At 42.1% G+C, this 24,205-nt stretch overlaps 1 protein-coding gene and 1 non-coding gene across 3 annotated transcripts in view; one reads left to right on the top strand and one right to left on the bottom strand.

Moving 5' to 3' along the window:
- The window catches only part of LOC126175278 (N-acetyl-D-glucosamine kinase), a 195,585-nt gene that overhangs the window by 42,560 nt on the left and 128,820 nt on the right, over positions 1-24,205 (top strand). The gene's annotated exons all lie outside the window — the stretch shown is intronic.
- On the bottom strand, positions 17,147-17,219 carry Trnar-ucg (transfer RNA arginine (anticodon UCG)). The gene has a single exon. It is a non-coding gene; the product is annotated as a tRNA-Arg (tRNA).

Below are 24,205 nucleotides of genomic sequence, written 5' to 3'. Positions count from 1 at the left end.
CATTTGAACATTTTGGTTGATAATATCCTGTTTCTACCTACTTCAAATGAGAAGGTCTCGATAGAACGTCGAGCTGTTCTCATCTGAAATGGTTTGCACTTATGTACGTTTATTGTGTTTTTGTGTATTACCGGGAGTATTGCAAATCAGGACACTACATGATATTGGCTTGGTTCAAATGGCTCTGAGCACTATGGGACTCAACTGCTGAGGTCATTAGTCCCCTAGAACTAGTTAAACCTAACTAACCTAAGGATATCACAAACATCCATGCCCGAGGCAGGATTCGAACCTGCGACCGTAGCGGTCTTGCGGTTCCAGACTGCAGCGCCTTTAAGCGCACGGCCACTTCGGCCGGCTACTACATGATATTCAGCAGTTGTTTGTTTGTCTTATTGGTGGTAGTTGTGGTATATTCTATGTGATGTCTTAGATACATAGAGCAGGTGTTTTACAGATTAAATACTGATTGGGCATTTGATACATGGAATACATGAATTTTAGCTTTACGTGAACAATAGATTTATGGTTGTAAATTTGTTAGTAGAACAGAACGTAGTTTATTGCTACTTGAATGCATTATTCCTTAGGTAACTTAATACATTACATTTTTAGTTTTATACATGCTTTATACAGAAAATACATTTGATACATAAAATTCATTGATTGTAGCTTTAAATAGAGGATATACTTCTGCATACACATAATAAGACGAATTACTGCTTGTGTGGTGTCGTTCTTTGTTGTATGATTGTTACTGCCTGTTGTGTCGTTTATGACTGTGTCATGGCGTGTAGTGTCATGTGTTGTTGGTTTGGATCCCTTACACGTTGATCCCTTCTGAGTCATATTCACTTTGTGTGTTTATTCATTCCTCGGTTTCCGAATCTGTGGTCGTGGTTATGTCCTCCCATGTGGTTTGTTGTGTTGTTTGTGCTTGTCTACGCCTCCTTGAATATGGGTTTTGGCTTGTATTCTTCCTGCAGTGGCTTCGATACAGTATCGGCTGCGCTATTTATTCTGTTCCAATCATCGGGATTACGTATTATTCCGGCGATGCCACTGTCGTGTTGTATAGGTCTCACTTGTGCTAGCGTGTTGCTTAGCAGTATGACATGTTGTGGTGCCCCAGTTTCTCTGCAAATGCATATTTCATGGTTAGTTCGTCCCATGTGGTTCAAGTGTACCGGGTACGGCCCGTGGCTCGTCAGGAAATGGACCATCCCCGGCTTAGGTCGACATGTTTCAGTTGTAATCTTCCGCGTACGTCAGGAAAGAAAGAGTGTACTCGGCGACCCTTGTCGAGTGCGTACCACTCTCTCTGCCATGTTTCAATTCGCCATTGCTTCATTTGTGTTTCGTTTATAATGTTGGTTCCTGTAATTTCTGTGACTTTATGGAGCTTGTCCCGCTTAAGCCAGTAAACTGCAACTCTGTAACATATTGTTCTGTCTATAGGGCAGGTTAAAGGCTCCGCTCTTTCTGAGGAGTACTCGACGTTGACCTCGTCTTGCAATTGTCTCGTTAGTCTGCATGTTCAGTCTGTGGGCCCAAGTAATAGTGGCGCAGCATGCGATGGATTAAAGTATCGCAATGTGGTAGGTCCTTATCTTAATAGGTAATTTGTTCTGAGTTGTGTTGAGTCTTGCTAGTTTGTGCATATTTTAGAGGCTTTGTCAATCGTCAATTTGATATGATAGTTAAAAGTCTGTTTTTTGTCAAGGTGCAGTCTTAGATAACATGTGGCTTGTGTCCTCTGCATGTATTGTCTAATTTTAGAATTGGATTCCTCTGTAGTGTCCCTCTGAGCAGTAAATATACAGTTTTGTAGGGAGCTATTTTTAATTTATTTTCTTTGCATCAACTGTTAATTTTCTGAAGCAGTTGCGTGCCTTTTGTCACTAGTGCTGCTCTCGAGTTGGCCGACACCACTATGAGCAGGTCATCTGTATACGCCACCACACCTCTTATCCTGCCGTCACCGTCCAGGGTGTTCAGCAAGGGCTCGATAGCGATATCCCAAGATATTGGTCCGCAGATCGATCCCTGTGGACATGCCTTTGTTTTCTTGACAACCTTGCGTGTACCAGCCCTTCACTCCGCACTAGTCCAGGGGACTACTGTAGAGGGAAGCTGATAGCCTCGTTTCCCTTAACCTGGCGAAGGACGGCCGTCGCAGGTTGTTAAAAGTCCCGGATATGTCGATTAGTATGATTCCACGTATTTGTCTCTGATGTTATTTGTAACTGTCAGTGCTTCTATGGCGTCGTCTTCTATTGATTTACCTTCCCTGAAGCCGAACTGATGGGGCGTTAGGGCGAGGAGGCGTCTGTGCAATTGTAAGCGTCATGTAGGAGCCTTTCCTGTACCTTGGCAAGAGTTCAAAATGGTTCAAATGGCTCTGAGCACTATGGGACTTAACATCTGAGGTCATCAGTTCCCTAGAGCTTAGAACTACTTAAACCTAACTGGCCTAAGGACATCGCACACATCCATGCCCGAGGCAGGATTCGAACCTGCGACCGTAGCGGTCGCGCGGTTCCAGACTGTAGCGCCTAGAACCGCTCGGCTACACCAGCCAGCATTGCAAGAGTGTTCTCCATCCTTTGGTCATTGTGCCGTCAGCTTGTTTCAGTGTTGACAGAAATGTCGGTGTCTTAACTCATTCAGTTTCTGTCCTGAATGGTAGTCCCCAGATGTTCTGTATCTGGATTTTGACGAAATTGGTCCAGTAGTCTTGCCTTGTTCTCTTTAGTTGTTCTTGGTGTTTCTGTTTAGCGTCACAACACAGGACGAGTCTTATCTGTCTTTCAGAAGCTGTCATTGCTTGTTGGTAGTACTTTCTTTTGTCCCGTGAATCCTTCCTTAGTCTTGCCAGTTCTGTCGACCTCGGTCGTTTCTCTCGCCACCCAGTTTTTGCCCGTGGTATAGATGCTTCCTGTGCTCTTTTTAGGACCTCCCTCAGTAAATGCGTTCTGTAATCTATACTGCCTTGAGCAGTGTGCAGTGATGACACCTCAACAATGTCTCTTGTGAATAAATGCTTCTGTTTATGGTCCATGTTATGTGTATTGACATATCTATCTGTGGTTACGGCGATTGCATAGTGGTCGCTGTGTGGCTCTGTCTAATACCCTGCATGTGTTGACTAGTGGAAGAGATTTTGAGTTCCTAGAAAAAGGTCTATGTTACTAGTTTACGTGATAAACGGTATTCAGCTTCGGATCCTTGGCTGAGTCTGGTTGGTATTATTGACTAAACTATTTCTTCCGCGGGTCGGAGTGAAACTATTTGCGGGCCAGTTTCGCCATCTTCTCATTCATGGTGTACAGAGTAGGAGGTGTGACCAAGCTTGTGTTCTCTTGTTGGTTGTCATTAAGGTAGTTCTCCAGTAAACTGTTAGTTGCCAATCACTTTATTATTCTGATTAAGCTATAATTGCAGCAGGAACACCAGCTGAGTTGGTAAACAATAATGGAAGGTTTTGGTGCAAAAATTTAACCTAGTATTTGCGTTATGAGATTTTGCGCCCCTGGTGCCGCCGCCCCCCCCCCCCCCCCCCGATTGCGTTTTCAAATTCCAATCCGCTATGCTATAACGGGAATGTCATTTCCAAAAATAGCTTTTTGGTGATCTTGGAAGTGAGATAGCAGATTTCCTTCCCCGTTGTTGAGTGATGCGATCAAGGACTTAATCGTCTCTAATGACCTCGTCACCGACACGATGTTAAACCCTAATCTCGCTCCTTTAACATTAATAAGTATTGACCGCTGAGACTAATGTTAACGTTTCCAGAGCTTTCCGTTGTCGGATTTGTTGTGTCGTGAAAATTTAACGTGGTTGATATTTACGTGAGATACAACAAGCAGGGAGCACAAAAGGGATGCAAATTAAGTCGTGTATAGAAATTTCTAAATATGAATTGCAGTGTTCATTTTCTGTTGTTATGCTTGATATTGCGAGGCCAAACATTTTATTTCCTTGTTTTGTTGTTTCTTTTACCTTTAAAATTTAAACGGTCTTTTATTGAAAACGTAATAACGCTGTAAATTTTGAACGTTTAACACTTGTGAGGATGTTTGGATCTCAAGTGCTAGAAATTATTTTTTAACAAAAAGAATTCACTTCCTTTGCTGTCGCTGCAGGAGTTCGTCGATTTCATGGAACAATGGTGCAAGGTTGGTTCCGCAGGCGTGACAGTGCCACCGGAAACTGATAAACGTAATCACTCACATGGGAAAGTGGTCTAGAATGAGCTACAGCTTCCGGCAAGATTTCGTCATGACTTTTGTAGAAGCTTACTGAAGTTCGCTGAAGTTGGAAGTTGCTCAGTTTTCCCACGTTTCAGCACAAAATGTTGTAAATAACACAGACTGTTATATTAGACGCGTCAGCTTGCTGCACTTTCACAATACCAAAGTAACTGAGACGTCTGCACCAGGAGAAGTGGCACATTCATTGGGGGGCGGGGGGAAAGGGGGGGGGGGAATATGCGGTGTCATAAAACATTACCAATTTTCATTCGTTGGGATATTCTTTATCTGCCCTCTCCGAAAAGAAACCACTAGGGCAGCATGTCGTTTTTATACAAAATTTATTATTTTTTTGTTGTTTTATGCATTATGAGTTCATGGAAGTTTTGAGATGCGGGATCCAGCAAAGGAAAACTGCAAATTTGCTTTCAAATATATCACATGAAATGTGGTTGAAAACCGTTATGTCCTAATGGTTCCTAGTGAAACCACATCCTTAAAACGACTGATTATTTACTTTTTGCCAGTTTCTTCATGTATTCTTTGCTTTCTATGATAATAAAAGTTAAATTTATGAAAAATTTTAAAATTGTATTCCGCAGTGAAACCGTCTCATAAATACAACTGAGTGTTTACTTTTGTCAATTTCTTCTTGTTCGTTGCTTAACATGATAACAATGGTTAATTTTGTAAAAAAAAATTAAAATTGTATATTTTTTCATTTTGTTGGGACTCGAAGAGTTAAGGAGTTTCGTTTCTACCCGGAAGAATTATGGTTAACCTGTAACGACGCTACTGCGATGCGCTGCTGTCGCACGTGTGTTTACTTTTTGGAAGTTTGTTTTCTTGTTGCTGAAATCGGTGTGTTTGTGTATACTGTTTTTGCTACAAATCCAGGTTTCGTGTAGCTCCATTTCAGTAGAATATTCTTTCATGTGTGTAGGTATTAGCAGTCATGTTGCTTTTTTGGAAGTGTATTTTTCTATACCAACAAAGTCCTACACTTCCAGCAGTTGACTCTTCCTCGAGCGTTAGCAGTTTGGTTCAAATGGTTCTGAGCACTATGGGATTTAACATCTGTGGTCATCAGTTCCCTAGAACTTAGAACTACTTAAACCTAACTAACCTAAGGACATCACACACAGCCGGCCGTGGTGGTCTAGCGGTTCTGGCGCTGCAGTCCGGAACCGCGGGACTGCTACGGTCGCAGGTTCGAATCCTGCCTCGGGCATGGGTGTGTGTGATGTCCTTAGGTTAGTTAGGTTTAAGTAGTTCTAAGTTCTAGGGGACTTATGACCTAAGATGTTGAGTCCCATAGTGCTCAGAGCCACATCACACACATCCATGCCCGAGGCAGGATTCGAACCTGCGACCGTAGCGGTCACGCGGTTCCAGACTGAAGCGCCTAGAACCGCACGGCCTCACCGGCCGGCGGCGTTAGCAATTTCTCCAGACCTTTGTGGAAGCAGGAAGGTTACCCCTTTTGAAAGCTGCTGCCTTGTCTTTTTTACCACTAGAAATATATTCCAACAAGCAGCCTCTGTTATTGATATTTAAAAACGGGTTTGAGATGTCGCCAAGCCTGAGCTGCTGAAATGGTGTTTGTGGGGGCAGACACAAATTCAAACGAGTGATTCAAGAGTTTGATTTGAAATAGTCTGACCAAAACGGTGTTTATTGGTTTGCAGACATTAAGAGTGGGAGCTGTGAACTGCGGAAATCTTGCCAAATGAGAGCACCAGAAGTAGTGATTATTCCTGTCGAGAATAAGGGATTGGGTATTCGCCTTTGTGTCAACTGCATAGTGCAGGGTGCTGGAAGATATGACACTCGTGAAAAAAGGCGAAACACATGGATAGATTTGTAACTATGAAAAAAAAATAGCTGGAGCACTCGCTAGTGGCAATAGAAGACAAAGCATATACAACAGTGAGTTTTTAAACAACTGAAATCGTTAAAAAGCAGCTATTCTAAGCGATTTCTTGGATAAAATATCAATAGTAGAAATGTCCGGTTTTTCTCCATATGTATTCGATCAAGATAATGTAGCGAAATCTTGTAGACATATAAATAAAGCTATAAATGAGCAAGAAATGTCAACTTTTGCACCTTTTGTTCTCTACTTATTTTTCGAAAATATGCGATTAGAACAACGCATTTGGGCTCCATAATCCGAAATATCTACTTAAAGCCTGGTTGGGATTTCATTAGCGCACAGTCGATTGGCGTTTCACAAATGGCAAACATTTATTGTAAAATTAACTGATGAGCCAAAACGTGATGCCCAGCTGCTAAACAGTGTGTTGGTCTACGTGCAGAACGCACTACAGCAGCGGTTCCGCGTGCCTTGTGTTCGACAAGTATTTGGTTAGTTTCCGGAAATATGAGTACGCACAGATCACGCAGTTTCCATAAATTACGGCCGTTTGTTTGCGGGCCCGGAGCTGGCGTCCGGTAGTGTTCAACCGGGTCCAGGTCAGCCGAATGAGGCCGTTGCGCGCAAAACAAGCGGCCCGCCAGACGCGCTTCAAACGCCTTCGTTTGATTTCGTAAAACCAAACAAGTGCGCGGTACAAAAATTTGACATGGGTCGGCAGTACGGATCGAACCCGAGCTAAAGGCTGAACAGTCTCTTCTGCCATCATCTACACTACTGGCCATTAAAATTGCTACACCACGAAGATGAAGTGCTACAGACGAAAAATTTCACCGACAGGAAGAAGATGCTGTGATATGCAAATAATTAGCTTTTCAGAGCATTCACACAAGGTTGGCGCCAGCGGCGACACCTATAACATGCTGACATGAGGAAAGCTTCCAACCGATTTCTCATACACAAACAGTAGTCGACCGGCGTTGCCTGGTGAAACGTTGTTGTGATGCCTCGTGTAAGAAGGAGAAATGCGTACCATCACGTTTCCGACTTTGATAAAGGTCGGACTGTAGCCTATCGCGATTGCGGTTTATCGTATCGCGACATTGCTGCTCGTGTTGGTCGAGATCCAATGACTATTAGCAGAATATGGAATCGGTGGGTTCAGGAGAGTAATACGGAAGGCCGTGCTGGATCCCAACGGCCTCGTATCACCAGCAGTCGAGATGGCATGGCAGTAACGGATCGTGCAGCCACGTCTCGATCCCTGAGTCAACAGATGGGGAGGTTTGCAAGACAACAACCATCTGCACCACCAACAGTTCGACGACGTTTCCAGCAGCATGGACTATCAGCTCGCAGACCGTGGCTGCGGTTACCCTTGACGCTGCATCACAGACAGGAGCGCCTGCGACGGTGCACTCAACGACCAACCTGGGTCCACGAATGGCAAAACGTCATGTTTTCCGATGAATCCAGATTCTGTTTACAGCATCATGAGGGTCGCATCCGTGTTTGGCGACATCGCGGTGAACGCACACTGGAAGCGTCTATTCGTCATCGCCATACTGGCGTATCACCGGGCGTGATGGTATGGGGTGCCATTGGTTACACGTCTCGTCACCTCTTGTTCGCATTGACGGCAATTTGAACAGTGGACGTTACATTTCAGATGTGTTACGACCCGTGTCTCTACCCCTCATTAGATCCCTGCGAAATCCTACATTTCAGCAGGATAATGCACGAGCGCATGTTGCAGGTCCTGTACGGGCCTTTCTGGATACAGAAAATGTTCGACTGCTGTCCTGGCCAGCACGTTCTCCAGACCTCTCCAACTGAAAACGTCTGGTCAATGGTGGCCGGGCAACTGGCTCGTCACAATACGCCAGTCACTACTCTTAATGAACTGTGGTATCGTGTTGAAGTTGCATGGGCAGCTGTACCTGGACACGCCATCCAAGCTCTGACTCAATACCCAGACGTATCAAGGCCATTATTACGGCCAGAGGTGGTTGTTCTGGGTACTGATTTCTCAGGATCTATGCACCCAAATTGCGTGAAAATGTAATCACATGTCTGTTCTAGTATAATATATTTGTCCAGTGAATACCCGTTTATATTCTGCATTTCTTCTTGGTGTAGGAATTTTAATGGCCAGTAGTGTAGCTTCACATAGTGAACAACTGCTCCTAATTGTATCTGGCGAGAAAGTTGAACTATGTAGCGCAACGGCCTGTGTAGCTAATTTCATTGTTAACTAACTCAGAAACGCCGCAGCGTATCGAATTTTTTCTTAATAATTGTTCCTCAGCACAACCTACACTGCAACACCTTTACAAGCTTTTCCGATTGTCCCGCTGTGGTAGCCGGTTGGTCTCAGGCGCCTTGCGACGGTTCCCGCGGCTCCCCACGTCAAAGGTTCGAGTCCTCCGTCGGGCATGGGTGTGTGTGTTGTCCTTAGCGTAAGTTAGTTTAAGTTAGATTAAGTAGTGTGTAAGCCTAGGGACCGATGACCTCAGCAGTTTGGTCCCATGGAAACTTACCACAAATTAAAAATTACCAATTTTCAAACTGTTTCTTGCCAAAATGTATATAGATGTACTAACAGATGTATTGTGCTCGAGAATTTGCACAGCTGTATAGAACCCATACAAAATGGACTAACTAGGGATATTGATCGTATAAGGGGATGAATGGCCACAGGTTTGAAAGTGCCACGGAAAACCGCCACTGAGACGTTGAAAAGGAGGAGGAGGAGATTAGTGTTTAACGTCCCGTCGACAGCGAGGTCATTAGAGACGGAGCGCAAGCTCGGGTGAGGGAAGGATGGGGAAGGAAATCGGCCGTGCCCTTGCAAAGGAACCATCCCGGCATTTGCCTGAAGTGATTTAGGGAAATCACGGAAAACCTAAATCAGGATGGCCGGAGACGGGATTGAACCGTCGTCCTCCCGAATGCGAGTCCAGTGTGCTAACCACTGCGCCACCTCGCTCGGTAGGTTGAAAAGCCTGAACTGACAGTTAGAAGATAGAAACCAACTATACCACGAAAGCTTGCTTACAAAGGTACGAGAAACAGCGCTCAGACAGAGATGTAGAAATATACTATAGCACCTACATTTCGACACCGTGACGATCCTGAAGACAAGATTAGTGTAATGGCAGCGCGCACGGAAGCATTTTAACAACCAATCTTTCCGTGTACCATACACACATGGAACGGTAAGAAACTCTAATATGTTGTGCAATCAGAGGAACTCTGCGCTATGCACTTCATAGTAGTTTGCTGAGTATATTTACAGGTGGAGATAGATGTAGACTGTTCACAGACAGTGCAAAATGCTGAGCTCAACATCTCACACTTTATAGATATTTCAAGGAAGCTAATGGAAAGTTGCTATACACAAAATGGAAACCGAACATCATCGCCATGATCCTTATCTCAGCTGAATATATATATAATGTGTGTGTGTGTGTGTGTGTGTGTGTGTGTGTGTGTGTGTGTGTTTGTGTGTGTGTGTGTAGAACTACATTAAGAAATGATGTGTATATAGTGTGTGCGGTCATCGGTATTGAGAAATGAATGAAATTTTTAACGCATTTACAGTATTTAACACGTTCTTTGCAAGAATGTATAATCAAAACAGTACTGTAAGCTAGATATAAACTGAGATTTCGCTGTTTTGCCGGCGGGGTGGCCGAGCGGCTCTAGGCGCTACTGTCTGGAACCGCCTGACCGCTACGGTCGCAGGTTCGAATCCTGCCTCGGGCATGGATGTGTGTGCTGTCCTTAGGTTAGTTAGGTTTAAGTAGTTCTAAGTTCTAGGGGACTGATGACCTTAGAAGTTGAGTCCCATAGTGCTCAGAGCCATTCCGCTGTTTTAACCAGAATAGTCTTGTGATGGAATATCAGTCCCCACCGGACCATCCTGATTTAGATTTTCATGGTTTCCGTAAAGTGCTACAGGCTAATGCTAGGATTGTTCCTACTAATAAACCCACGACCGACTACCTGCCACATTCTTGTCAAATTAGACATATAAAAATGTAGATCCCTCTACACATGAACTATGTACTTCTAATCTTAAGCTGTAACAGCTCGTCTTGGTTCAAATGCCTCTGAGCACTATGGGACGTAACTGCTGGGGTCATCAGTCCCCTAGAACTTAGAACTACTTAAACCTAACTAACCTAAGCAAATCACACACATCCATGCCCGAGGCAGGACTCGAACCTGCGACCGTAGCGGTCGCGCGGTTCCAGACTGAAGTGCCTAGAACCGCTTGGCCACAACGGCCGGCAGCTCGTCTTGTCCAATATGAAAGTGATCAACGGATGAATAAAACAACTATTGCAGCTATTACTATTACGAAAACGATCGCGGTGAGGTAGTTTACTACTGCACGATACGCCTACCTGCACATAGCGCGTACACATAGAGTAGTAACTATTGTCTTTCATCAGGCAGGATGTATGGCAGCATACTTCACACACTCCATATAAGTGAAAATAAGATAATCACAAAACTTACGACTAGTCTGATGATAGTGATAACAGCTGTGAATTGGCACATTGCTATACTTATTTTATTTTACTTTCTGCGTCCAGGCAAGCACATCTAAACTCTTTTCCTCCAAAACTCAGCAGGTCTTCCGCTGTCCAAACAAACTGCTCTATGGGCACATGAGCATTCACACTGGTAGTCTTCAGAGTAGCCCCACTTAACAATGTTTACTTTGTATTTTGCGACTCCGCTCCTCATTCTATTCAGTGCTCTCCATGCGGTGTACTGTAGTTGCTGCCCTTGTGTGATTTCCTCTTTGGGGTGCAGTTTTGTATTTTCCAGTCGAGTCGAGCTCTATTGCACAGACGTACGTTTACGACCTCGACTACGGAGGTGCGTTGCTATCTGATATGAAATAATGTTTTCCTTTGACTGATATCTGTGAACCAGGAATTGTGATGACATTTTGACTCTTCTTGTCTCACAATAACGTGAATAACGTGACGAATGTGTGCATGTCATCTTGTCTGACGTGATGAGAGTACAAGAAGCTTAGGAGCAGAAGGGGACTACACGGAAGTGTGTCATAGATAAAAGTGCGGTGAACTTGCGTATTAAATCGCATTTGCGTGCTCTCCGTGACCTCATTATCACTATAGATAGACAATCTACACAGAAACGAGTTCACGAAATGTTACTCATAAATGAACAGCAGTTTTTGTCATAATACAAGATCGACGCCTGCCTTTTTCTTTTAATTTGTTGACATTTCGTGCACAAAGAGCTTACAGTTATTCATATGCATATAGCTATAACAGTCCAGCGGCTAAAAAACAATTTATTAATTCATAATTAAGGGACCAGTCTAATTATGAGTAGCATTTTAATATATTTCCTGATCGATACCATTAAACTGAAAGTCGTCGTCCTGGAGCTTAAAACACACACACACACACACACGCCATTTTTCGCCATCTCGCATTAGTTCTAACATCAAGTAACCCTTGCGGTAGTATTATAGAGATTTATAAATTACGGAAATTTACCAGACGATATGAAAATTGATTCAGGCAAAATTATACTGGTCACAACTGACAAACTACGTGTACATACGTACAAACTGCAAACCGTGACTATGGTAACATCCCAATCTTATGCCAGTAACCACTTAGAGACTATTATCGGGACTTGTTCCTACAAAATTGCGTCTGAGGAAGGAGAAGAGCACTTCCTACAATTAGCAAATTTGCTGATCGATAAATCTCAGATGTTATGCTAACGTGATTTAATGAGTTTGTTAAAGTGTCCAGCATACTATTTATAACAATTTGCGGAAGAATTGTATTTCATTAAGCTCCAAAACATTTATCGGAATTACCTGCCACGCTTTGCTTCTTCTACCAACCGGCTTACGCGAAAGAAAATGCCATTTGGGTCTGGCATTCAGAATAAATGTGATTATGTTTAGGAATTCACTTCCGTCTACAACGAGGTCATTACAAAAGGACTAACGCATTTATAGACTAACAAGCGTGGAATAGGAAATCAGACGGGATCTTTGAAAGACACCTTCCCGGCAGTCACATAGATTGCTGCATGTGGCTACCCCTGATATATAGGACAAGGAAATCTTTCATGAAAAAAAGAAAAGAAACCAACTCACTGGCTCACGTTCACTGACTCCAGTGCTGCAAATGAGAAGCTGACCCGTTAGCTCAAGGAAAGAACGCGTGCCGCCCTGACTTCAGCTATTAGCAGGTACACACAGGATCGCGTATTTCAGTCTCGCCTTGACCAGTGGACGTGGATTTTAATGTACTTGGTCTTCGTCTGTATGATCTTTTGTTTTGTCTTCAGGCGGCGGCTGTACCCAATGCCGGTCTCGTCAGTACAGAGTTACACCGTTATGTTAGCCTATCCTGCAGTGGAAACTATTTTTGAAGTGACGCCCTTTCCTTGAGAAATACGGCAGACAACGGCTTTTGACCGGGACAGTTTCAAGGCGAGAGCAGAAGCGACAAACAACCCCGAATGGCTTTTTCCCAAGGTAACGGTGTCCATAAAGAGTGATACTAGAGCAGAAGCGGGCGCTATGAAGACTAATCGCAGTAGCAGTAGTAGAAACAATTGGATCGATAGTTGGTTAACGGATAGGAGGTTCAGTAGTAGTTTTGAAGCGACACTTTTTATTTGTGTGGTTTTACTATGTAGGAAGTTGTTATAATTACTACACATAATAAACATTAAACACGAAAACACTTGCATAATGTTATGCAAAAGGTTATGTATTTGGTTACGAACTGATTTTGGGATTCTTGGGCTACCGTCAGGCGACGACTGAATTGCAGGAATAATTACATTTAACGAAAACTGAAAAATACAAAAAAGGTACGTGGATATCGTTACATTTAATAAGGGATGAAAAATAATGTTGAATGTAACGATAACAACATAAAGAAACTTTATTCTTCATTTTTAGTGAAATGTAACTATTTCTGCTTGACATAAAAATGTAATACTTTCATTTGTAAACAATATATATGCCATCTTTTTTCGTGTCTCCAATATAAGTAATATCAAGGCACTTAAAGGGCAGTGACTGCGCTGCAGGCAAGCCACTAACCCATTGAAACCTTGCTTCCGCAAAACCAACTACAGCAGAAGCAGCATCTCCACAAGGCTAAGCCAAGGGTATTTTCCAAACCATTTGCACAACGATCTTCGTGATGCTCCCCATTCTCAGTGCGGAAATCAAGCAGTTGCTGATGTTACCCACCTCCTATTTTCTTGGCCCATTATAAAGGATTCAGCAAGAAGAACTAATGAATATTTTGTTCAAGAAAAATGTACCACTCCCTCTATCCAGCAGCACTATCTTGGTATCAGTAGTAGTTTCCATCTATGATCTAGTGATAAAATACCCAAACTAAACTAATTTATATTTATAGTGCATGTTCATAGAAATAAAAGACAGGTATAGTTTCGCCGGAAAAAATGTAAAATCAGTGAATGAAAAACTGTGATTGCTTTGTTTATGATTTGTTTGCAATAATTATACTACACAATAGTTGTTATTATATGACCTGTTCAGTATCTTAATTAATCCTGACCTTCTCTACGCGTATTTTATGTAAATGCGTAAATGGAATATGACTGTATTGCGGAAAGGCCGAAACCCCTGTCAAATGATGGACTCTGTGATTTGATTCATTTAAGAAATCGGTTTAAAGACGATGAACAATCATTTAGCCATAAAAATGGATAGAATGTGAGATACGTTTGAAGCAAAAAAGTAATATTGATCAAACTGACCTTGAACTACTGTAAAAAAGAGAAGCAACATTGACGTTAGGTTCTTAAATGAATTATACTCATCATCTGGTTCCTAGCTCAATATAATGTAGCCTTAAGGGGAACCAGCGACAAGATCGACCATTATCTTAAAAACATTCAAATTGAACTCAAATTTTCTTCCCATCAAAATTAAAACAGCATTGCTAATGTTGTAAAAGAAAGTAAACATATTTCTGTCATACTTGGTTGTACTCCTGATACGAGCCACAGGGAACAGATGACTTTGATTGTTAGGTTTTTAAATTTATCAGGACAACACTTCCTCGACAACAGGAGAAAGTTTGACTGAAACCCTTTTATCGAAACTGGATCAAGGAGGACTCTATATTCATGATTGCAGAGGCCAAAGTTACGATGATGGCGGAAGTATGATAAGTTATCGAAGTGATGTTCAAGCCAAAACCATGCAATCCAAGAGAATTTTATTTGCCACATGCCAGTCATAGTCATAATATTGTGTTAGCAGATGCGGCAAAAGTCACAGCAAGAGCACATTTTTTGATGTAATTCAAAGAATATACATTGTTTTCAGTGCATCCACTGGGAGATAGGAAATCGTATTGAACAAGGTACCAACTTTAACAGTGAAGAAGCCTGCAGACGACGGGAAAGTAGGGTGAAGTGTGTCAAAGCTATAAGGTACGAGGGAAGAGAAGTCAGAGATGCCCTTGAGCAGCAGCACTGTTGAACTGAAAACAAAGAGCTAAGCACGCTCGCTTGCTGTGAACGAATTAGAAAGCAGAGTTTATTGTGTTGTCATATGGTATGACTTTCTCTTTGCTATTAACGCAGCAAGTAAGGCACTTCAAGCAGAAAACATGGACGTGGCAGTAGCAACTAAATCCCTTGAAAGTCTAATGAAGTTTATTCAGAATTTCCCTGAGGACTGTTTTGTTAATGCGCAGGTAACAGCGAAAGAGGTAGCTGAAAGTTTACAGGTTGAACCAAAATCTGGAGAAAAGAGAATTGGCAAGAAGGCGAAGCAATTTGATTATGAAGGTGACGACTTGGTCTGCAGAGCTCAACCTTCAGAGGAGAAGTACATAATCGATTTTTTCTACCCTGTCGTTGACACAGTGTTAAAGAGTTTGAAAGAAAGGTTTGGCTAAGTGGCTAAGTATTCCGAAATATACGGCTTTTTGTTTTCTCCAGAAAGCTTAAAATACACACACGACGAAGAACTGAAAATGCTATGTAAAAACCTTGAGAAAGAGCTATGTGTAAACAAATGGTGAATGTTCGAAAGACATTGTAGCATCAGCCATTTTGACAGAAATTGAAGTGTTCGGAGAAATGGTGCCCGAGGATGTGAAAACTCCTATGTTGATACTGAAATACTCGAATGACGCTGGAAACCAATTTCCCAACCGGGACAGTGACTGACGCCTAAGCTGAAAGGAGATTCGCACGTTCAAAGCTTATGAGGAATCATTTCAGAAGCAGCATCTCGCAAGAACGCCGTCTTCTCTTGCCATGCTGTGGATGGAACACGACGTGGTTTCAGAACTGAATTTTGAAGATATTGTTGATGAATTTGCTCGTCAAAAAGCAAGGAGATGATGTTTTGTGTAAAGTAGAAAACCCTTAGTGTTTATAACCTACAACTCATCTAATTTCTTGTAAATATAGAGCACATTCAACTGATGAAAACAATTATATATCCTGAACAACACTTGTGAACCTTGTTCGATTTTGAAAATCATTAAATTGGGAGGACTCTCATAGCTAAGTTAGTTTTTAATATTAACATTTTAGTAATTGCCGTACCTATTGAAATTCCTTCTCCCATCAATTATTTTCCTATCACATCAGTAGGTCTGCTATAGTAACAGTCTTTTGATATATTGGTAGTATATCGATGTCGAAACATAGAATTTCTTTGAACATGACGAAGGTGTATAACCTGTTGTAGCAGAGACGGGGGGGGGGGGGGGGGGGCAGGAGAGCCCCACGCCTGCTAAGGGCGTCCCTGGTGGAGGGGGGGGAAGACTATCCCAGTTTTAGGTGTATGATCCGTTACTAAACCTCTAACTCGGATATTGTTGTGGTAGAAGACGAGAATGCCTTACGAAACTTTGTCGATAGCTTTTACGACTTTGGTGAATGCCTTTGACGCTATCAGCTGTATGAGGTAGTCGCTTCCTTATTATATCTACGGCGAATGAAAATATTTGTTTGAAAAACTAGGGTTTGTATGTATTTATAAGCTTTTAAAACAATTTTATTTGGAAATATATTTTTCCTGTCATCTGAATCATCGGTGAACTAAATAACCTGGTTACTAACAGTTTGCTCAATAACAGCTTCTGGTAAATCGAGGGTGTTAGATAACGTAACGGAGGAAGTGGACATCATGTTCCCTTACGTCCGTGAGACACTCTTAAGTCTGCACAGACATCGGGAGGATAGACAGGCGATTGACGTACGGTAACAGGTTTAAGAAATTGTTACAAAGCATTTTTGATATCATTTGAACAAAATTTTATTCAGATATTACAATTTGTTCCTTAACAGATACTCTGTGTTTTAATCAATAAATCAGTAACATTAACTTATTCCCTCTCATTTTCTATTCCAATAGGTACTGTATTTCGTCTTCTTTTACTACTCAAGGCCGAAGTCCACAGATGTATCCAAAAACTGAATATCTCGTGAAATTTTCAGATATTCAATAACAGATGATAGAGCATATACAAAGAAGTGTAGCACGTTACTAATGTGTTGACCGAGTGCACACAAAGAAGTGTAGTTCGCCCTAGAGAATTGTAAAAATATTGAACTATCGGAATCGACGGACACTCGCAGGACAGATTTTATATCGCGAAAACTTGCTATAAAATGACAGCAATGGATTTTTCAGGCGCAAAGTATAGCATATCGCGGTGTTAAGAGTGACTACATTTCGCATATGCTCCATCCGTGCATGCAACACGAAGAGGTATCATACAAAGTATAGTTGCAGGCCTTATGTCATTTTACTATGCATTTATTGATCAGCAATGCTCAAAATGCATCGTGAGACGTGTCTTAAAAATTTGTGTTTATCGTGTGGGTTCGGTGAATATTTTCTTTCTCACAAAACATAGTCAGCATGTAACTATTTCTTCGTGGTGAAAAATTTAGCGGCACTCTGCGTACAACGTAAGCAAGAAATAAAAATATTCGACCGTGACAGGACTCGAACCTGCAATCTTCGGATCCGAAGTCCGACGCCTTATCCATTAGGCCACACGGTCGCACGGTGTAAAGTTGCTTTAAATTGTATTATCTCTGTATCAACGCTAGGACATGTTAATGAAGTTGTTAAAAGACTATTAATTTCTTTTTCTGTTCTGTTTGGTTAGGAGAAAGTAGATCTGCAATGTATTGATCTGGATTGCTCGAGAAATAGTTCATTCCGCTACGCTGCGGAAGTCACCACTGTTGTCGTGAGATGAAGGATCTGTGTACTATCGGTGTTTTGACGTTCTGCTAAAAAGAAGTATCTTCATTTTACGCTGAAAAAAAAAACACATTGTACTCGCCATTACTCGTAAGCGCTTGGCTTCAGAAAATGCTTATATTATTCAGTTCCTTTGGCACCAAAACTTGCGTTTTGAATACTTCAAGTAAGATAGGAGTCGTCGTTAAATCCAGGCTTGAACAGTTCGTAGCAGTTACTAATTTCTAAGCAGGTACAGAAAAATAAAACTTATGTGGTGAAAGTCCTGTTTCTACGAGGGAGCAAGGTACAGATCTTCTTGTCGAAACACTTAACAATACTCAAATTCAGCTTTAAACAATGAAAAAAACAATGAAGTCTTCTGCCAGATCAGCATTATTTATCAGGTAGCATCTGGAAATTTTAAAATCTCCCCCAAAGCTGCAGCAGCATCTACTTATAACTCCCTCAACTTAACAAGCGAGTGATAGCAGTAATGAACATGGCGATACTTTCGCCAAACTGTTTGTAGCATGCAGCGGCGAAATATTCTCCTTAATAGTGAAAACATAGTAACTTTCGTACCTAATATTTTTGGCTTACCAGACGCCCGGGGTTAAGCCCGGACGATAATGGTTATAGTGCTGTCTGGCATTGCGGAAGGTCCGCGGTTTTAGAATTTTATGATTGGTGAGTATTTTTTTATGATTTTAGACCTATATACACTACTGGCCATTAAAATTGCTACACCACGAAGATGACGTGCTACAGACGCCAAATTTAACCGACTGGTAGAAGATGCTGTGATATACAAATGATTAGGTTTTCAGAGCATTCACACAAAGTTAGCACCGGTGGCGACACCTACAAGGTGCTGACATGAGGAAAGTTTCCAACCGATTTCTCATACATATACAGCAGTTGACCGGCGTTGCTTGGTGAAACGTTGGTGTGATGCCTCGTGTAAGGAGGAGAAATCCGTACCATCACGTTTCCTACTTTGATGAAGGTCGTATTGTAGCCTATCGCGATTGCGGTTTATCGTATCGCGACATTGCTGCTCGCGTTTGTCGAGATCCAATGACTGTCAGCGGAATATGGAATCGGTGGGTTCAGGACGGTAATACGGAACGCCGTGCTGGATCCCAACGGCCTCGTATCACTAGCAAGCGAGATGACAGGCATCTTATCCGCATGGCTGTAACGGATCGTGCAGCCTCGTCTCGATCTCTGAGTAAAGAGATGGGGACGTTTGCAAGACAACGACCATCTGTACGAACAGTTCGACGACGTTTGCAGCAGCATGGAATATTACCTCGGAGACCATGGCTGCGCTTACCCTTGACGCTGCATCACAGACAAGAGCACCTGCGATGGTGTACTCAACGGCGAACCTGGGTGCACGAATGGCAAAATGTCATTTTTTCGGATGAATCCAGGTTCTGTTTACAGCATCATGATGGTCGCATCCGTGTTTGGCGACATCGCGGTGAACGCACATTCGTCATCGCCATACTGGCGTATCACCCGCCGTGATGGTATGGGGTGCCACTGGTTACACGTCTCGGTCACCTCTTGTTCGCATTGACGGAACTTTGAACAGTGGACGTTCCATTTCAGATGTGTTACGACCCGTGTCTCTACCCCTCATTAGATCCCTGCGAAATCCTACATTTCAGCAGGATAATGCACGACCGCATGTTGCAGGTCCTGTACGGGCCTTTCTGGATACAGAAAATGTTCAACTGCTGCCCTGGCCAGCACATTCTCCAGATCTCTCACCAATTGAAAACGTCTGACCAATGGTGGCCGAGCAACTGGCTCGTCACAATACGCCAGTCACTACTCTTGATGAACTGTGGTATCGTGTTTAAACTGCATGGGCAGCTGTACCTCTATACGCCATCCAAGCTCTGTTTGACTCACTGCCCAGGCGTATCAAGGCCGTTATTACCGCCAGAGGTGGTTGTTCTGGGTACTGATTTCTCAGGATCTATGCATCCAAACTGCGTGAAAATTTAATCACATGTTAATTCTAGTATAATATATTTGTCCAATGAATACCCGTTTATCTTCTGCATTTCTTCTTGGTGTAGGAATTTTAATGGCCAATAGTGTATTTGATATCGCATTTTTAAGCATTTTCTTACGGCCATGTCTTCTCAGCCAAACTTAGAGCAAGCACAGAGGTCGCTGGGAGGCATGGATACCGGTTTCACCACAACTTGCCACTTACCGCTGTTCGCACACACAGCGACTGAAAAACAACGCAACGGGTCGGCGATGTCTGGTTGCAGACTGGTTGGCAATGCAGTTCCTTACACGGTGCAAATCTGCAGTGAGAAATTGCAGCTGTTGTTTGCGAGTGTGGAGGAGAAGGGGTACTATTCGTTGTACCTGAGCATCTTTTGATTAGACAGGACATGTCGCGTACAGATTGGAGCGCTGAAGAAGATGTGGTCCTGTATTATTATTACTTACGAATGAAAAAAGAAGGAAATTCTAGGTTCATCCATACATTCACAGAAACATACACTGCAGGCGGTTAGTAGCAGCAAAGGAGCTAAAAAAAAATTAGAAATTTATTGCTTTTTATAGCATGAGTAAACATTGCTATAGTGATCTGGTACAACTGATTTCTCCCGCCATGTTGTTGTGGTCTTCAGTCCTGAGACTGGTTTGATGCAGCTCTCCATGCTAATCTATCCTGTGCAAGCTCCTTCATCTCCCAGTACCTACTGCAACCTACATCCTTCTGAATATGCTTAGTGTATTCATCTCTTGGTCTCCCTCTACGATTTCTACACTCCACGCTGCCCTCCAATGCTAAATTTGTGATCCCTTGATGCCTCAGGACATGTCCTACCAACCGATCCCTTCTTCTAGTCAAGTTGTGCCACAAACTTCTCTTCTCCCCAATCCTATTCAACACCTCCTCATTAGTTATGTGATCTACCCACCTAATCTTCAACATTCTTCTGTAGCACCACATTTCGAAAGCTTCTATTCTCTTCTTGTCCAAACTATTTATTGTCCATGTTTCACTTCCATACATGGCTACACTCCATACAAATACTTTCAAAAACCGCTTCCTGACACTTAAATCAATACTCGATGTTAACAAATTTCTCTTCTTCAGAAACGCTTTCCTTGCCATTGCCAGTCTACATTTTATATCCTCTCTACTTAGACCATCATCAGTTATTTTGCTCCCCAAATAGCAAAACTCCTTTACTACTTTAAGTGTCTCATTTCCTAATCTAATACCCTCAGCATCACCCGACTTAATTCCACTACATTCTATTATCCTCGTTTTGCTTTTATTGATGTTCATCTTATATCCTCCTTTCAAGACACTGTCCGTTCCATTCAACTGCTCTTCCAAGTCCTTTGCTGTCTCTAACAGAATTACAATGTCATCGGCGAACCTCAAAGTTTTTATTTCTTCTCCCTGGATTTTAATACCTACTCCAAATTTTTCTTTTGTTTCCTTTACTGCTTGCTCAATATACAGATTGAATAACATCGGGGAGAGGCTACAACCCTGTCTCACTCCCTTCCCAATCACTGTTTCCCTTTCATGCCCCTCGACTCTTATAACTGCCATCTGGTTTCTGTACAAATTGTAAATAGCCTTTCGCTCCCTGTATTTTACCCCTGCCACCTTAAGAATTTGAAAGAGAGTACTCTAGTCAACATTGTCAAAAGCTTTCTCTAAGTCTACAAATGCTAGAAACGTAGGTTTGCCTTTCCTTAATCTTTCTTCTAAGATAAGTCTTAAGGTCAGTATTGCCTCACGTGTTTCAACATTTCTACGGAATCATTTTCTTAACTACCTTTCAAGCTTCGTTGTCAATAGAATCTTCCTTTGATTGTTGACCAACTGCTTGGCGAACTACCTCAAAACTGACTGGCAGCACTATTGTCTTGGTTACTGTTCTCTGTATCTTCGCCTGAATCAATAGACATTGATTGATTGGGATCCCAACGACTGCGTAACAGCAATTGGGACAACAGGGTGGAGTAGGTTCCTGGTTCATGATTTCGTCGGTTAGCTGTAATACTCTACGCCTGAATATTTTTATTTGTTGCTCGTTCATTTCGTCCAGCTCAGACAACAAACTAAGAAGAAATAGTTTCGTATCTTCTCTCCTCTGGTTGTGAGGCTTAGACTGCTGTGAGTCAATTTCGGCCTTCTTGGCTTTAATAAACTCAATGAAACAATTGTCTAATTTCATCAGATTTAGAACGTCGTTTTATACGCTTTTTTGCTTGTGGACGAGAATCAGATGCCACACGGAAATTTCTGTCAGCTTGACAGTGTTCATACTGGCTGTCCTCATTCAGCTAATTAGTGTTTGGTATGGGTGGTAACGGTGCTTCTGGCGGAGGTGTAGGTGTTCACGAGAATAATGATGGTGAACATGGGATATGCCGAGAAGAGATTTCTTCACTGTTTACAGCATGAAGTACGTTTTCTTCGACATGGGAGATATCTGGTGAATTTTTAGTGGCAGCAGAGGTTAGGGGATACACAAACGTTAATGTAAACTGTATTGCTCGCATCAAATAATGAGGCTTCTTTGTCTCTGTCCCACTCCCACTTGGGGGAGGTTTGAGGTTCCGAACAAAGACGGTTCGTAAATTCCTTCATTTCTCTTTGCATTCAGGCACTGAACCAAAAACAGTCTATCTCTTACGAACCAAATAGGTAATAAAATGTATAGAATCGCGAAATAAATTAATAAACTAAACCTATACATAGTGTTTATTTACAGGTACTTGGCTACTGGCTACACATTTGTTATCACTTTCATTGTACTTTGCATGAGGAGAGACCACCATTGGATGCGTAGCAGCGGAGACCACAAAAATATTTTGGGATGTTCTCAATGAAATATACATGCTAGTTCCAAAACGAGAGGACTGGAAGAAGACTGCCGAACGTTTTTGTCCTTTATGGTGTCGTCCAAACTGTAGTGGAGCACTGGATGGCAAGCATACCAGAAGAGAAAAATTGGCGAACAGTGGTTCAACTTGCTTCAGTTACAAATCATACCACTCTGTTGCGCTAATGGACTGCTGCCATGCTGATGGATTATTTACTTTAATCGAGACCGGGTATGCTGGAAGAAATAGCAACGGAGGAGTATTACGTGCATCAGCAATCAAAAACTAGATAACACATGCAGGCCTTGGTATTCCATCCCCATCGAGATTAATGTGCGATGAGAATAACTCATTTCCCTATTATTTTGTAGCAGATGAAATGTTCCTCTTATCACGCTACTTAATGAGACTATTCTCTAAAATGTGTCTCGATAACGTGATAAGAATTTTCAACTACCGCTTAAGCAGAGGAAGAAAAGCGATTGAATGTGCATTTCCAATGACTTCAGAAAAGTTTCAATTTTTAAATGCCCCAATACGTAGCAATAAGCCTGACAGAGTGAATGAAGTTATCAAAGCCGTTTGTGTACTCCACAATTACGTACGCAAGCGTGAAGGTGTAGAATATGCTTCAACACACTTGCAAGAAAATCATGAACCCGCTATTAATGCTGCAATATTTCAAACATATCATAACGTTCCAATTTGTGTTAATTAGTAATTATATTTAATAAATTTTTTAATTCATTTCTACACCCCCGTCTCAGACTATACAGACGAGGTCCCAGCTAGATATGGCAACCCTATGCTAAAGAGGCTACGTTTTCGTACCACACTGCTGCACATGAACTCAGTTTCAATATATCTGGCTGAACATCTGAACTGCTTAAATTATATGACCCAAAATTTTTGTCTGATAGAATCAAAATCGAAGCACTTATTGTTATATCTAGCGGAAAATACAACTGAATAAGTGATTTCAAAAATATCCCCCGAGTTCTGCAAAAAAAAAAAAAAAAAAAAAAAGTTTAAGCCACATTGATATTACTATCTAGCGTAGTTTTCACTGTGCGATGGGGTCTCTTCGCCCTACGACATTACTCGTCGACTCGTTTTTTCGTATTGTTTTTGGAGTCGACTTAAATTTATCCACTGCAAGTTTGCAAGAAGTCTGTTTCCATAAAAGAAAAGTCGCCGAGACGGATGAGACATTACTACGACTAGAAGGAGCATAGGCATCCAACGAAATTTACCTAAGAGGGGGCAGGGTTCTAAAATTGCCATTTTCGCTATGAATAATGTGGTGAGATCGAAGACATGTCGAGTCCCAAATATCAAAAGAGTGATAGGTGTACACTCAATATTTTTTTGAAGTTAGAATATTTTGATACACAATAGGTAAGCTCATTTTGTGCCATCTTTTTTGTGTTGATGATCCTATACTGCATCTATACACAGGGTGTCCCAGAAGTGTTGCGACAAATTTCGAGGGCTTGTAGAGAATATTTTGAGGACCAAATCGTGGGTAGGAACTCGTATCCGGAAACGTCACCCAACGACGCTACAGAGCATCGAAGTTGCAGGCCCGGCGCTTGTCACGAAGCCACCCCTTCGGCAGCAAAAGTGATCGCGACTGATTGCCAAGATCGTCGGTGGAGAAGATGGAGGTAGCAACTGGGTGCAGACCGAAAAACAATGGAGATTTTAAAGGGTTCCAGGAGAAAAATAAACTGTGGATGGAAATCCGTGTCCGAAACAGTCATCCACCTAGGCTACAGAGCATCGCATTGTATATTTACAATAAACGACGAATTTTTTAAAGTTGTGTAATGCGGTTCCCAGCCTCCGGATGTGTTTCCTAGTAATTATTACCTCCTTGCAGCTGTTCAGATGTTTATTTTCGTTTTCGGC

This window comes from Schistocerca cancellata, chromosome 3 (genome assembly GCF_023864275.1).
Source record: "Schistocerca cancellata isolate TAMUIC-IGC-003103 chromosome 3, iqSchCanc2.1, whole genome shotgun sequence".
NCBI classification, from domain to species: domain Eukaryota; kingdom Metazoa; phylum Arthropoda; class Insecta; order Orthoptera; family Acrididae; genus Schistocerca; species Schistocerca cancellata.
Note: the sequence above shows the minus strand (reverse complement) of the source record. Positions and strands in the feature narration are given on the sequence as shown.